The sequence below is a fragment of the Trichechus manatus genome, unplaced genomic scaffold, assembly GCF_000243295.1.
Source record: "Trichechus manatus latirostris isolate Lorelei unplaced genomic scaffold, TriManLat1.0 scaffold00021, whole genome shotgun sequence".
NCBI lineage: Eukaryota > Metazoa > Chordata > Mammalia > Sirenia > Trichechidae > Trichechus > Trichechus manatus.
Window position 1 is genome coordinate 20938939 of NW_004443957.1, and position 13174 is coordinate 20952112.

The window sequence follows — 13174 nt, forward strand, 5'->3', positions numbered from 1 at the left end:
AGATCTCCAACCCTAGTGAAGCCTTCAGATGACTGCAGCCACTGCCAACATCTTACTGCAACCCCAAGTAAGATCCAAAGCAAGAAATACTCAGGTAAACCACTCCCAGCTTCCTTACCAACAGAAACAGTGAGAGATAATAAATGACTATTATTGTTTTAAGGCACTATGTTTTGGGGTAATTTGTCACGTAGCAAGAGGTAACAAATATAGTCTTGATCACTGTTATTATTCAATATTCATTAATTCAACCATTATTTCCTGCATACCTGCTATGTATTGGATAACCTTACTAAACACGGGAGATACCTGGTGAACAAAAACAGACATATACAGTCTGTTTTCACAGAATTGACCATCTAGTAGTGACACAAGTAAATAATAATACAAATAAATGTAAATTACAATAGTGACAAGTGCTACACAGGAAAAGCATTCACTGCTAGGTCAGATGGAGTTAGGTGAATGCGAGGGAGAAGAGAAGAGCATTCCAGGGAGAGGAAATAGCATGTGCAAAGGTCCTGTGCTGAAGGGAGCGTGGCAGAGGGACTGAAAGAAGGCCACTATGGCTAGGGCCCAGAGATTAGGCATCAGTGAGGCTGAAAGACAAAGGCCAGTCCATACAGAGTGTTGTGGCCATGTTAAGGAGTTTGGATTTTATACTAAGAGAAAGGAGTCTTTCAAGGTTTTTAAGAAGTTGTTGTTGTTGTTAGGTGACGTCGAGCCGATTTTTGACTCATAGTGACCCCAAGTGACAGAGTAGAACTACCCCATAGGATTTTCTAGGCTGTAATCTTTATGGGAGCAAGTCTCCAGGTCTTTCTCCCGCAGAGCCACTGAGTGGGTCTGAACCGCCAACTTTTCGGTTAGCAGCTAAGTGCTTAACCATTGCAATTTTGATTTTTAAATCCTTGATTTCAAAACATTTCTCTGGCTGTGTAGAAAATGGGGTGGAGGACATCTGTGCGGAGACCAGATAGGAAGTTATTTCAGTAATCCAGGTGTTGTTACCATCAAACAGCATGTTTGCAATTCCCAAGTGTAGTCAGCCTTATGCTCAATATTCTTTAAAATGAGTAAGTTATACAGACATAATTTCTGGCCTCTCAGAGCCTACCTTCTGAAAAAACAACAATGGTAGGGACAAATAGGATAACACAGACATACCAGATAGATAGAAAATTGAGAAATAACTCTAGCTCACACCTGGGTCAATCAATCAATTAGTACATAAAGATAATACAGTAAAACCTGTGAAAGCTGGAACCTGTGTAAGGTGGAAACCTGCAATAGAAGGAAAACGAGCAATAGAAAGATGGGAAGACTGCACCCTGTCAAAGATGGAAAACTTGTGAGACTTGGAGAAAAAACGCAGTTCCATCAAGTTCTGGCTCTCACACATTTCACTGAATAACAAACATTTCTTGAAAACCTAGTAGGAATGCCAGACATTTGACATTCCTTATTGATTTATGCATTCCAACAACTTCATGCTGTAGTTGACTTTATGTTCACTTTATAGAGGAAGAAACAGGCTCAGAAAGGTGAAGTGACTTGACAGAAGCCACACAGCTTGCTGGATCTGTTTGTTCCAAAGCAAAAGCTTCTTTCATTACACTCTGTTGTCTACATTTTTATAGGACTCCATTTGGGGTCCTTTGTATAGTGGAGAAAGTCTTGTTTACTACCAGACACTTTAATTCCAGTTCATCATCGTTACGTATATATTTCTCCAGGTGATACACTCTCCAAGGTGAACTTCATTAAAACAAGGTAATAATCCTATATTCATTCAACAAAGGTGCCTGGTCCTTTAATAAATATATGAGAATCTCCAGTTGTGAGCAACATTTTTAACAGTGACCAAAGATATATGACACGTGGACCCTGTTCTAAAGAAACCTATATATGAAATGCACACTTAATTGATTTGATAATAGGAAGCCTCCGTTTTTGAGAACTCTGTCTTCCTTACACTCTACAGAGTTACAATGGAAGCTGCCATATAGTGAAGTGTGATCCAACCTGCTCCCTGTAGCTGATTGGCCCTGAGGTTGGTTCTAGTCTGCAGCTAGGCCAATAAGAATCCTTCCCTGGGAGTTTGGAAGTGAACTGAGAAAGAGAAGTCAGTTTTGGCCTGGGACTTGAACTTCAAGATGGAAACCTTAGGGAGGCTGCTGTTAGACATGTTTTACCATGTGGCAGTAAAGGAGAGGAAGCTGGCTGGTAATAAAAACAAGAATGGAGCAGAACTGCAGAGAGATGTAGATATGAGTACATATTAAAGCTAAGGAGAGCCTCAGTCAATGCTGTGCTGTACAGCTTCACAGGGCACCATTTACATTGATTCCATATGAGTGGCACCCCTTAGAACACAACTCTGAGGCATGGACAGTGTCGCCCAGAGTTGTACCTTGAGGAAATCCTAATTTTAGTGGAGGACGAGGCTGTAGATAAGGGCCAGCACAAAATAACTCAGGTATTAAATATAACTTAGAGCAGGAATGGCATATGTGCCACAATTCTATGCCTCCAAAACCCATGGCAGACATCACTAAGTATCGTGAGCTCCTGTCCTGCTGAGCTCCAACATGTCCTACTCAGCCCAGCACCCAGAAAGTCACTATCAAGCAGCATGACCTTTGCCAATATGACTTCCTGGCCCGACACTGTTACCTTTCATTCATAAGCGACTATATCCTAGGGGCAGATATTTTCCCTCTGACGAGAATAAACACTGGATATTATATCCAAGTTAAGGAATTTCTTTTCCACAGATAACTATTTAACTGAAATATATTTGTCTAATATCTACAAAGTGTAAACAATTGGTCTTAACAAAGCAGAAAAAAAGGCACAAAATTTGTATTACTACAGAGAAGCATTCATGCTACTGGATTTTTAAAATATCATTAGAATGGTGTAGTAAAAAATAAAGCATTGAACAAAAATCAAATACTTCACTTTTCCTTGTTGTATATTCTAGTCATTTCTTTGACTTCGTTTTTAAAGGCTGAGGATGAAAACTGAATTGAAACCATGTAACACTTAGACAGGCTTTATACATATCTTACTCACAGTGGTTTTCTTGTAGAGTTTGGGTCAAACCACAGAGGTGCATTAAAAAAAAATCCACAGGAAATTTTTTTCTCTTTCCCCGAACTAAATACAAGATTGAGGCTGTGGTGCATGTCTGCATGTGCATGCATGCGTGTATATTCAACTTCTAAAGCCCTTTTCTTCATCACAAAAGTAGTGAAGGCACCGTATAATTTATTTTCTGCTATAAAAGAAGTAGCTTCTGAAAAAATGTGCGACTAGCGCTTTGAGTGTGAGAAATTGTCAGAAAGCTTCTGGGACAAGTAGATGGTAGGAAGATTCCAGGATGGCTCCTGGCTATAGGTTCTCCCAGAGGTGCTCCATTCCATCCTGGAAGACTCTGGCATAAACCTTCAACAAGTTCCTGTTCACCTCCCATCCAGCAAGAAATAGCAGTTTCTCTTTCTTGGGTGTAGACAGACAAAACGTTGGGGTGGGGTGGGGAGGAGGTGGGAATCAACAATAATTTTGAAATGACAGCCACCCAAGTTAACAAATTTTTTTTTGCTTTTTATTTGCGGGCCAAGAAAATTTGGAACCTGTCTTCTATACTTAATGATACCATGGTACCTGTTAATGAATTTGATTTAATACTAATTATGAACAAGATTCTGGAACGCTAATTGTGTGATTTCTGATATTATGCTGTTTCCTCTGTCTGGTTTTCTCTTTCTGCTTTTGTCTGGAAAACTCTTATGTATCCTTTAAAATCCAGTTAAATTGTTATATTCTCCCAGCTGTTCCCTAACATTCACTCTTGAAGAAGTAATTGCTCCCCATCTGTTATCCTACCTACCTACCTTTACTCCTTTTTCTAACTCTTTTCCTACTAAATTGTAGTTGTTGCTTATGTATCTGTTTTCTACAAATCTAGATCCTGTTGTAAGGGAAAAACATCATAAAATCTAGTAAAGCAAAAGAAAGTTTTATTCGGCATATATTCAAAAGGGCAGAAGCGGGAAACGGACAACCGAGCTGTCACAGCCATGTCTGCCCAAGTCCAAGGAAATATCCCAGAACAGACAAAAGTGGGAAAACGGATAAGCATACTGCCCATGTCTGCCCAAGTCCAAAGAATATTACAGGATAGGCAAGAAAGGGAAAATGGACAAGCACGCTGCCACAGCCATGTCTGCCTGAGTCCAAAGACCATTACAGAGTCATCAGTATATATTAACATTACAAATGGGCAAAACCATTGAAAGCTTAGCCTTTTCAGATTGGCTAGAAACTGTGATCCTACATTTTGAGTTGTTTTTCTTAACAATTATTGGTACAGGTTTCAGTAACAAAAGTCAGGAGGGTCTTCATCCGTCCAACAAATGTCTATTCACTAAATGCTAATAGAAAAAGAGAAGAGTGGAAAGTCTTTTGCGTTCTGTTTGATTGGCTTTATGTGAAAGTTTCCCTAAAAGATATTTTCCAAGATTATCTTAGCTATTGTCTTTATACCTCAGGGCCCATTTGATGTGTCCTTGTGAGTCCTTGTGAGCCCAGCTCCAGCCAGGTCACTTTTTATATGCTCAAGGACAGGGAATAATGACTCCAATATTATTTCCTAAATCAATCCTGCAGAATAAGGATGGTATTTTAATAATCTAAGTAGTCCTAGCAGGTAGCACAGAGCCTGGCATATAGATATTTGATTGAATGACAGTGAAATTGTGCCTTCACATGTGAAATACCTTGGATAGTTTTAGCTGTTATGTCTCAATGAAAAAATCCTCAAGTACAGAACAAGGCAAGGGCCTTTTTCAATTAGGAGCTACGTGGGACTAATAATTAGGATCCTTGAATTTGGAACAGTAATTGTTGAGAAAAAAAAATTAATGTTTATAAAATAAAAAATCTAACATTTGAAATCATAAACGCACCGAAAGAAACTTTGGGAAATTTTTATTTTTTAATTTTGGAGATAGGAAAGTCATTCTAAATATGATTCAAACCCTAAAGGCTGTGAAAGAAAAGATTAATATACTCAATTACATAAAAATAAAAATAAATTTTTTCTTTATAGTAAAAACTATCATAACAAAGTGAAGAGACAAATTATGAAAAAATATATGCCACTGCTACCGCACACAAGGAAACCCTGGTGGCACAGCGGTTAAGAGCTATGGCTGCTAACCAAAAAGTCAGCAGCTCGAATCCATCAGGCGCTCCTTGGAAACCCTATGGGGCAGTTCTACTCTGTCCTAGGGTGGCTATGAGTCAGAATCAGCAACGGGTTTGGTTTGGTTTTTTGGTATCACAAACAAAAGGTTTATTTCCCTATTATAAAAAGAGCTCCTACAAATCGGTAAGACAAAGCCCACCAAGTGGGCAAACATATGAACAGAGAGTTTACAGAAAAGAAAATACAGCTGGCTTTTAAACATACGAAAAGATGCTTAATCTCACTTACATTAAAAGTAATGCAAATATATACTTTTTTTAATCTATCAGGTTTGCAAAGATGACAATGTTTGGTAACAAACACATTGTACAGGTAAGGGGTTCAGAAAAACATTCTACATGAGTAGAGGAAGTGTAAATGATAACGACTTCTAAGGAAGCCAGTTTAGTCATATTTATCAAAATCATAAACGCACATTTGACCTAAAATTCTACTTTTAGGAATTTATCCACAAATGTGCTTGGATATTGTCATGGTCATCCAGTGCTGCTATAACAGGAATATCACAAGTGGATGGTTTTGACAAAAAGAAATATATTTTCTCACAGTCTAGTAGGATACAAGTCCAAATTCAAGGCATCAGCTCCAGGGGAAGGCTTTCTCTCTCTGTTGGCTCTGGAGGAAGGTCCTTGTCATCAATCTTCCCCTGGACTAGTAGCTTCTCAGTGCAGGGACCCTGGATCCAAAGCACACACTATTCTCCTGGCTCTTGCTTCTTGGTGGTATGAGGTCGCCCTGTCTCTTTGCTGGCTTCTCTTTTATATCTCAAAAGAGATTGGCTTAAGACACAATCTAATCTTGTAGATCTCATCCACATACCTGCTGCTAATCCATCTCATTAACATCATAGAGATAGGATTCACAACACACAGGAAAATCACATCAGATGACACAATGGTGGACAATCACACAATACTGGGAATCATGGCATAGCTCCATTGACAGACATTTTGGGGGGACACAATTCAATCTATGACAGATATGTATGAAATGGCTTGCAGGCAGTGTTATTCATTGTAGCACTGTTTGTAATTGCAAAAGATCAGAAGTCACCTAAATCAACAGGGAAATGGTTAGGTAAATTATGGTACATTTATTTATACAATGGAATATTATGCAGTCATGAAAAAGAATGAAGAAGTTCTTTACGTACTGATAGGAAATTATTGCCAAGATATACTCTTATTTAAAAAAGTACAGCACAGAATTTTATGTATAGTATGCTACTGTTTATGTAAATAAAAGGAAAAATATTACACAGGTATTTGCTTATAAATACCTATACTATATTTGGAAGAATGCCCAAGAATCTGGTAGTATTAGTTGATTGCCAAAAGGGAAACTGAACTAGGAGGGAGAATTACCACAATTTAAAAAAATCTTTTTTACCTTTTGAATATTGAACAGTATGAACAAATTACTTATTCAAAAATAAATGAATAAAAATTAGAATGAATAAAATTATAAACCATAAGTCAGTGAATACACTGACCTTTAACTCAGTCATTAAATTGAAGAAAATATTAAGTTAGAGGTATTTCTGGAATCTTGAAAGAACCAAGTTGTGGATAAACAGAAGGCAGTATAATGTTATTCAGTGGTGGTTCCATTAATGACATTCATTACCCCAACAGTTGACATGATTACAAAAAATCTAAGTATAAATAAAGTCAGGAAAAGTGATATAAGTTCATGGATACTATTTAATGATTTTTATTTTTGACAGAAACAAAGGGACACGTCTCTGATCTTAGAAGGTGATTCCACAGAGTAATGAAGCTGTTTCATATAAAATCATGTGGCACCATTGTCAGCCAGATGTGAGGTGGAATCCTGTCCCTCATCCATTTTCTCTGTAGACTTCTAGCAGAACTAAATAGTATAAGGGCTGCACATGCTACCCATGGTGGCTCTCATTTCCACCTAAGGCTGGTAGGCAGAAATGCTTAAGTGTCCACATTGAGTGAATGGAATTTGTTTGTGACTAAACTCAATTAGATCTAGACTATTTGAACCCAAGGAGGATTATTTTATTTACTCTTTATATAGTTCTCAGTTTGTTCTTCTGATATGTTATTCTACTCAAGTACCCTAGAGAACTGTGAGGCAAATCCTAGGTGGTGCAAAAGGTTAAACCCTCAGCTACTAACCAAAAGGTTGGTGGTTCGAGTCCACCCAGAGTTGCCTTGGAAGAAAGGCCTGGAGATCTACCTCTGAAAAACTCAGCCATTGAAAACTCTATGGAACACAGTTCACATGACACACATGGGGTCACCATGAGTCGGAATCGACTTGATGGCAACTGTTTTGTATTAGAGACCTGTGTATATAACTTGGTGATATCCTAGTCAGGTTATAATTTTATGCAACCAGTAGATATTTACTGAGTATCAACTATGACAAGAACTTTGGGGGATGAATAACACACCACTACTGAAGACTTTAAGGAGCTCTGGTGGCACAGTGGTTAAGCTCTCCTGCTAACCAAAAGGTCAAATGTTCGAACCCACCAGCTGGTCCTTGGGAAAAATATGCAAGAGTCTGCTTCTGTAAAGTTTTACAGCCTTGAAAACCCTGTGGGGCAGTTCTGCTCTGTCCTATAATGTCGATATGAGTCGGAATTCAATTGGACAGCAGTGGGTTTGGTTTGGTTTTAATTTAAGACTTTACGGAGTCTGTATGGTCTAGCAGAATGGTCTAGATGGTGCGTCCTACAGATCCTTAGCTCAATGCTCGGCTGGGAAGTACAGAAATCTTGAAATGGTGGGCTGTGGAATTCAGGTTAATCATAGGCTGTTCAGCTTGTGTTTCATGCTGTGTGGGCTTTAGGGAGCTGTTTCATAGAGAAAGAAGAGATGTAAACATAGATAATTAATGTTCATTATCTTTAAACATTCAAGTAACATAAATGATGAAGGAAAACAGGCATTTAAAAAGGCAAATGCTGTGTCCCTTGTTGTTTGTGGTCGGATCATCAGTGTGGTGAAGTAGCTCCACCTAGAGGCAGATGACGTTCTGCTCCTTTGTGGTCTCCCCAGGCCGCCTCTCTATCTTGACTAGTACTGGGGCACTGGCATTTTACTGCACAGAATTTTTTGACACTGTGGCTTTCACTAATTCTATCAGGGATGTTGGGCTGTGGTGGTAGTTGGGAGTGGGGGGAGAAGTCCATGGCAGACATATGGACAGAAGAAGCCTTGTTTTACAGCACCTCTTTCTAAAATGTTCGGAGACCTTTGTGCTTTCTTGTAGTTGTTTATCTGTAGGGTAAAATTATTTGCAAATCTAAAGGGAAAATAGCATATTTAAAAATTGGTCTATCTTAGATTTTAGGTTATTTGCTCAGCTGCTGACCGATGCAACCTACAGAAATAAAAATCAGCATTTATATGGCTTAGAAATAGCAATTTAAACATTTTGAGTCAGCTTGAGAATTGAGGGAGGGCATTATTTAAACTAACCTGCCTTAGCAGCCACACATGAGTAAAACTGAACTAATTGGAAAAATGAGGCAGGGGGACAAGAGAGAGGGAAAGAACGCAGCAGATGCAGGGAGTGAAGAGAGAAAAAGAAAACAGAGAAGAAAATGATTAGGTAAAGAAAAGGATACCAAGAAAATGAAGACAAGAAGCTCAAAGGGTAGAGGTAGATAGCGGCCAGTTAGAATTTATCCAACCCCATGCAAACCCAACCAAAAGGCTGCTGGATGTGTGATGGTGCCAGGCACAAAGAATACAGGCAAATGTGTGTTGTTGGGTTGCGCCTGGTGAATGGTGCCTTGGCCCCCTATCTGTGAAGGTTTATAATTTTGATCCTGTTTTCCTGAAGCCTGGAGTTGCCTCAGGGATCTCCTATTTCCCAGGATTTCCTCTGCAGAAACCCTAATCTTCATCTGGCCTTGACATCAGAATGTGAGGGCATTCCAGAAGAAGAGTGGACAGAGATGAGCTTCCAATTTGGAGTACTTCCAAAATGGTGCCCCAGGCAATTATATTGCAGCCAAAGTGATTCTTAGAAATTCAGATGTTGTTGTCTGTTGAGTTCGAGTCGATTTTCCACTCATATCTACCCCATGGGACAGAGTAGAACTGCCCCATAGGGTTTTATTGGCTGTAATCTTTACAGAAACCAGATTACCAGGTCTTTCTCCCTCTGAGCCTCTGGATGGGTTCATACTGCCAACCTTTCAGTTAGCAGCTGAGCGCTTAATCGTTGCCCCACCAGCGCTCCTAGGAATTCAATTAGGCAAATCATTTTTAGTTATGACCAATAATCTGCTGAGCTTGGCTAATGAAATGAGATGGCAGCTATAGCTTTTGCTAAATGAAATTAAGACAAAACTAATTAAACAGCAGCTTACTAGTTAAAATACATCATCTAAGACAACATAGAAAATTGGAAACCTATTGCAAATATTGGAAAACAGCAAGTCACAAGAGAAACTGCATGCTTTGAGAAGCCCAAACCCTCAGTCATGTTTCTCTTTTCTAGTGGAGTTATGTATGTTATGGGCTTGACCTCTAATCTTATGACTTTAAAAATCATCAAAAGACAGGTAAAATCCATCATGAAAAATAGCTATGTTCTGCGTGCTGAGCGTGCTGCTAGTTGTTGCAGCACTTCACCAAATCTCTCTTCCTACTTCTACACCTGTCGGCTTTTGCATATATGAAGGGCTCCTGAGCTGATTCTACCTCTCGACAGGATCTCCCAAACACCAAGTTTTGGAGTTTCTAGAGAAAAACCTCATTCCTCAACTGTTCTGGAAACGTTCTGTTCCCCAAGCACCAGACTTGAGAAAGAAATGTGGTATAACTTTAGGGTCAGACAGATATAAGTTAGAATCCTAGTTCTGGCACATACAAGCTGTGTGATCAAAATACCTCAACTCTGTTGGACCTAAAACAGTTATCTGTAAAGGGACCAACACACAGTAGGTGCTCAATAAATGCTGGCCTTTGTGTGTGTGTTTTAAATAATGTTTCATTGTGTTTTTGGTGAAAGTTTACATAGTAAATTAGGTTGCTCTTTGACAATTTCTGGAGCCCTACTGGCACAGTGGTTAAGAGCTCGGCTGCTAACCAAAAAAGGTCAGTAGTTCGAACCCACCAGCTGCTCTTTGGAAACCCTATGGGGCAGTTCTACCCTGTCCTATAGGGTCACTATGAGTTGGAACTGACTCTACAGCAATGGGATTTTTTTTTGTTTGGTTTGACAATTTCTACACAAATTGATCAATGATATTATTTACATTTTTCACAGCATCAACATTCTCATCAATTGTGTGCTGGTTGTTCTATTTCCAATAGTCTAGTTTCCCTGCCCTCTTATCTTTTCATATTTGCTGTGAATTAAATGTTGACCTTTTGGACTCATACAGATGTTTTTTTCAGGAGACCACCAATCTGATAGGTAATATCTTTTGTTTTGTGTGTCACTCTGGTTTTCCGTTAAAAGGTAATTTCAGGGAATAGTTTTGGTTCAAGGTTTAAAGAGCATCTCGGGGCGATAGTCTCTGGGAGTCCTCTGGTCCCAGGTGGTCCAGTTAGTCTTGGCCTTTGTGTTTTAATCCTACGCTCACTCAGAATCTTGCTTTGAAAAATTAAAAGCCGTATGACTAACACATAGTGGGGGTACTATATATGTCTCCAGTTTCCAGCTGTTTGTGTTATATTTCACATAAATTTATGTAACTCTGGCCCACATAGACCTAGGCTAGAGTTTAAAAAAAAAATTTTTTTTTTTTTTTTAATTAAAACAAGCCCTGGCTAGTTTTATTTCCTTTTTTTTAATTGTGCTTTAGATGAAGGTTTACAGAGCAAATCAGTTTCTCACTATACAATTAATATACGTTGTTTTGTGACATTGGTTGCCAACCCTACATGTCAACATTTTCCCCGTCTCGACCTTGGGTTCCCCATTCCAGCTTTCCTGTCCCCACCTGCCTTCTCATCCTTGCCCCGAGCTGGTGTGCCCGTTTAGTCTTGTTTTGTTTATGGGCCTGTCTAATCTTTGGCTGAAGGGTGAACCTCCGGAGTGAGTTCAGTACTGAGTTAAAAAGGGTGTCTGGGGGCCAAACTCTTGGGGTTTCTCCAGTCTCTGTCAGACCAGTGAGTCTGGTCTGTTTGTGTGAGTTAGAATTTTGTTCTATTGTGATCCCTGTCAGAGCGGTTGGTGGTGATAGCCAGGCACCATCTCGTTGTGCTGGACTCAGTCTGGTGGAGGCTGTGGTAGTTGTGGTCTACTAGTCCTTTGGACTAATCTTTCCCTTGTGCCTTTGATTTTCTTCATTCTCCCTTGCTCCAGACGGGGTGAGACCAGTGGAGTATCTTAGATGGCTGCTCACAAACTTTAAAGACCCCAGACGCTACTCACCAAAGTAGGATGTAGAACATTTTCTTTATAAACTGTTACGCCAGTTGAGCAAGATGTCCCCTGAGACCATGGTCTCCAGCCCTCAGTCTGGCTAGTTTTATTAAATAAAAAATTTTGTATGATTTGCTTTTCACCAGTCTGTTCTGGAATGCTTCTAATGATATTAGAGTCGCCTGGATCAATGGTAGCCAGTGTGTACTCCGTAGCATTTTCTGACTGCTGTGCCCAAATCAATATAATTGCCACTATAGTGATAGCAGTTCTGGCCAGTATGGTGTAGTACTTTATCATGGATTTCCCTCAAGGCCAGGAAGTTTTGGTGAGGATGACCAGTTTCACTTTGCCTTGCCTGATCATCTTCAAAGTCAGCTTGTACCCCAGCATGTACTTTCCACTTTTCATAACAAGTTGGACCCTAGAGTTGATTGACTCTAGTGACTTTTCAATCTTCTTTACTGCCACCATTTTCTTGCCTTAGAGCAGAATGGACCCCAAATAAGAACAAACACCAAGATAAGTGGGGAGCAAGAAAGGCTAGGCTAGAGTATTGATGTTCTTTCAATATTAACTTGTAAGTGAACACTGTTGTTGTTAGCTGCCGTAGAGTTGATTCCAACTCATGGCGACACCATGTGTGCAGAGTACAACTGCTCCATATGGTTTCCTAGGCTGTGACCTTTTGGAAGCAGACTGCCAGATTTATCTGCTGAGGTGCCTCCTGGTGGGTTTGAACTGCCTACCTTTTGGCTAGTAGTTGAGTGCTTAACTGCACCATTCAAGGACTCCTGGTGAACATAACTGACAATTTTAACAAAGTGATCAAAAATACTTAAAGGATAAAATTATTCATACATACTTTTAATAAGCAAAGCTGTTTATTACTCACTTAAGATACTTTTCTTCCTATAGAATAAAACTTAATTTTCCCATTCTTTTACTATTAAGAAAGGGGTGAGACTAAGTGACCACCAATATCTACTGTAGTTAAAAAAAAAATCGTGATTTTCTGCAATCTCATGACTTTCTTGAATCTCCCATAGAGATACACTTTATCAAAGCCCAATCCTTTTAGTAACTTTCATTATCTATAACTTTATGTTAAAAACATTAAAACCACAAGAACGGTGACAATTAAGCCTACTTCAACTTTGGTTCTCTTCTCTCTACCCTCTTTATGTTACTTGGGTAGTATTCTGTCCTTTCTGCCTTGTAAGACCTAGTTCGAAGTTGATCTGTCTCACTTTACTCCAGTCCACCCAGATTTTGCTGTCCTTCCAGCACTAACTGTATTTACGGCTAAGTACTAAATTGTATGACATTAATTTTAAAGTGCTTAAATCTTATTTCCCAATTAAATTGAAAGCAACCTGTGACCAGGCCCAGTAAATGGTGCTGCCACCTAATGACCAAAAAGCATTATATTTGTAATTTTTTTGCCATTTTAAAAAATACCAAAACCAAAATAAACAATAAAACTACTGAGATTAAAGTAGAAAGGGAACAAAAAGTAAAAAACCACCTTTG

At 39.2% G+C, this 13174-nt stretch overlaps 1 pseudogene; it reads right to left on the reverse strand.

Moving 5' to 3' along the window:
- Positions 1-228: 228 nt before the first annotated feature.
- LOC101357201 (60S ribosomal protein L30-like) lies at positions 229-12281 on the reverse strand (annotated as a pseudogene).
- Between the last annotated feature and the right edge of the window lie 893 nt (positions 12282-13174).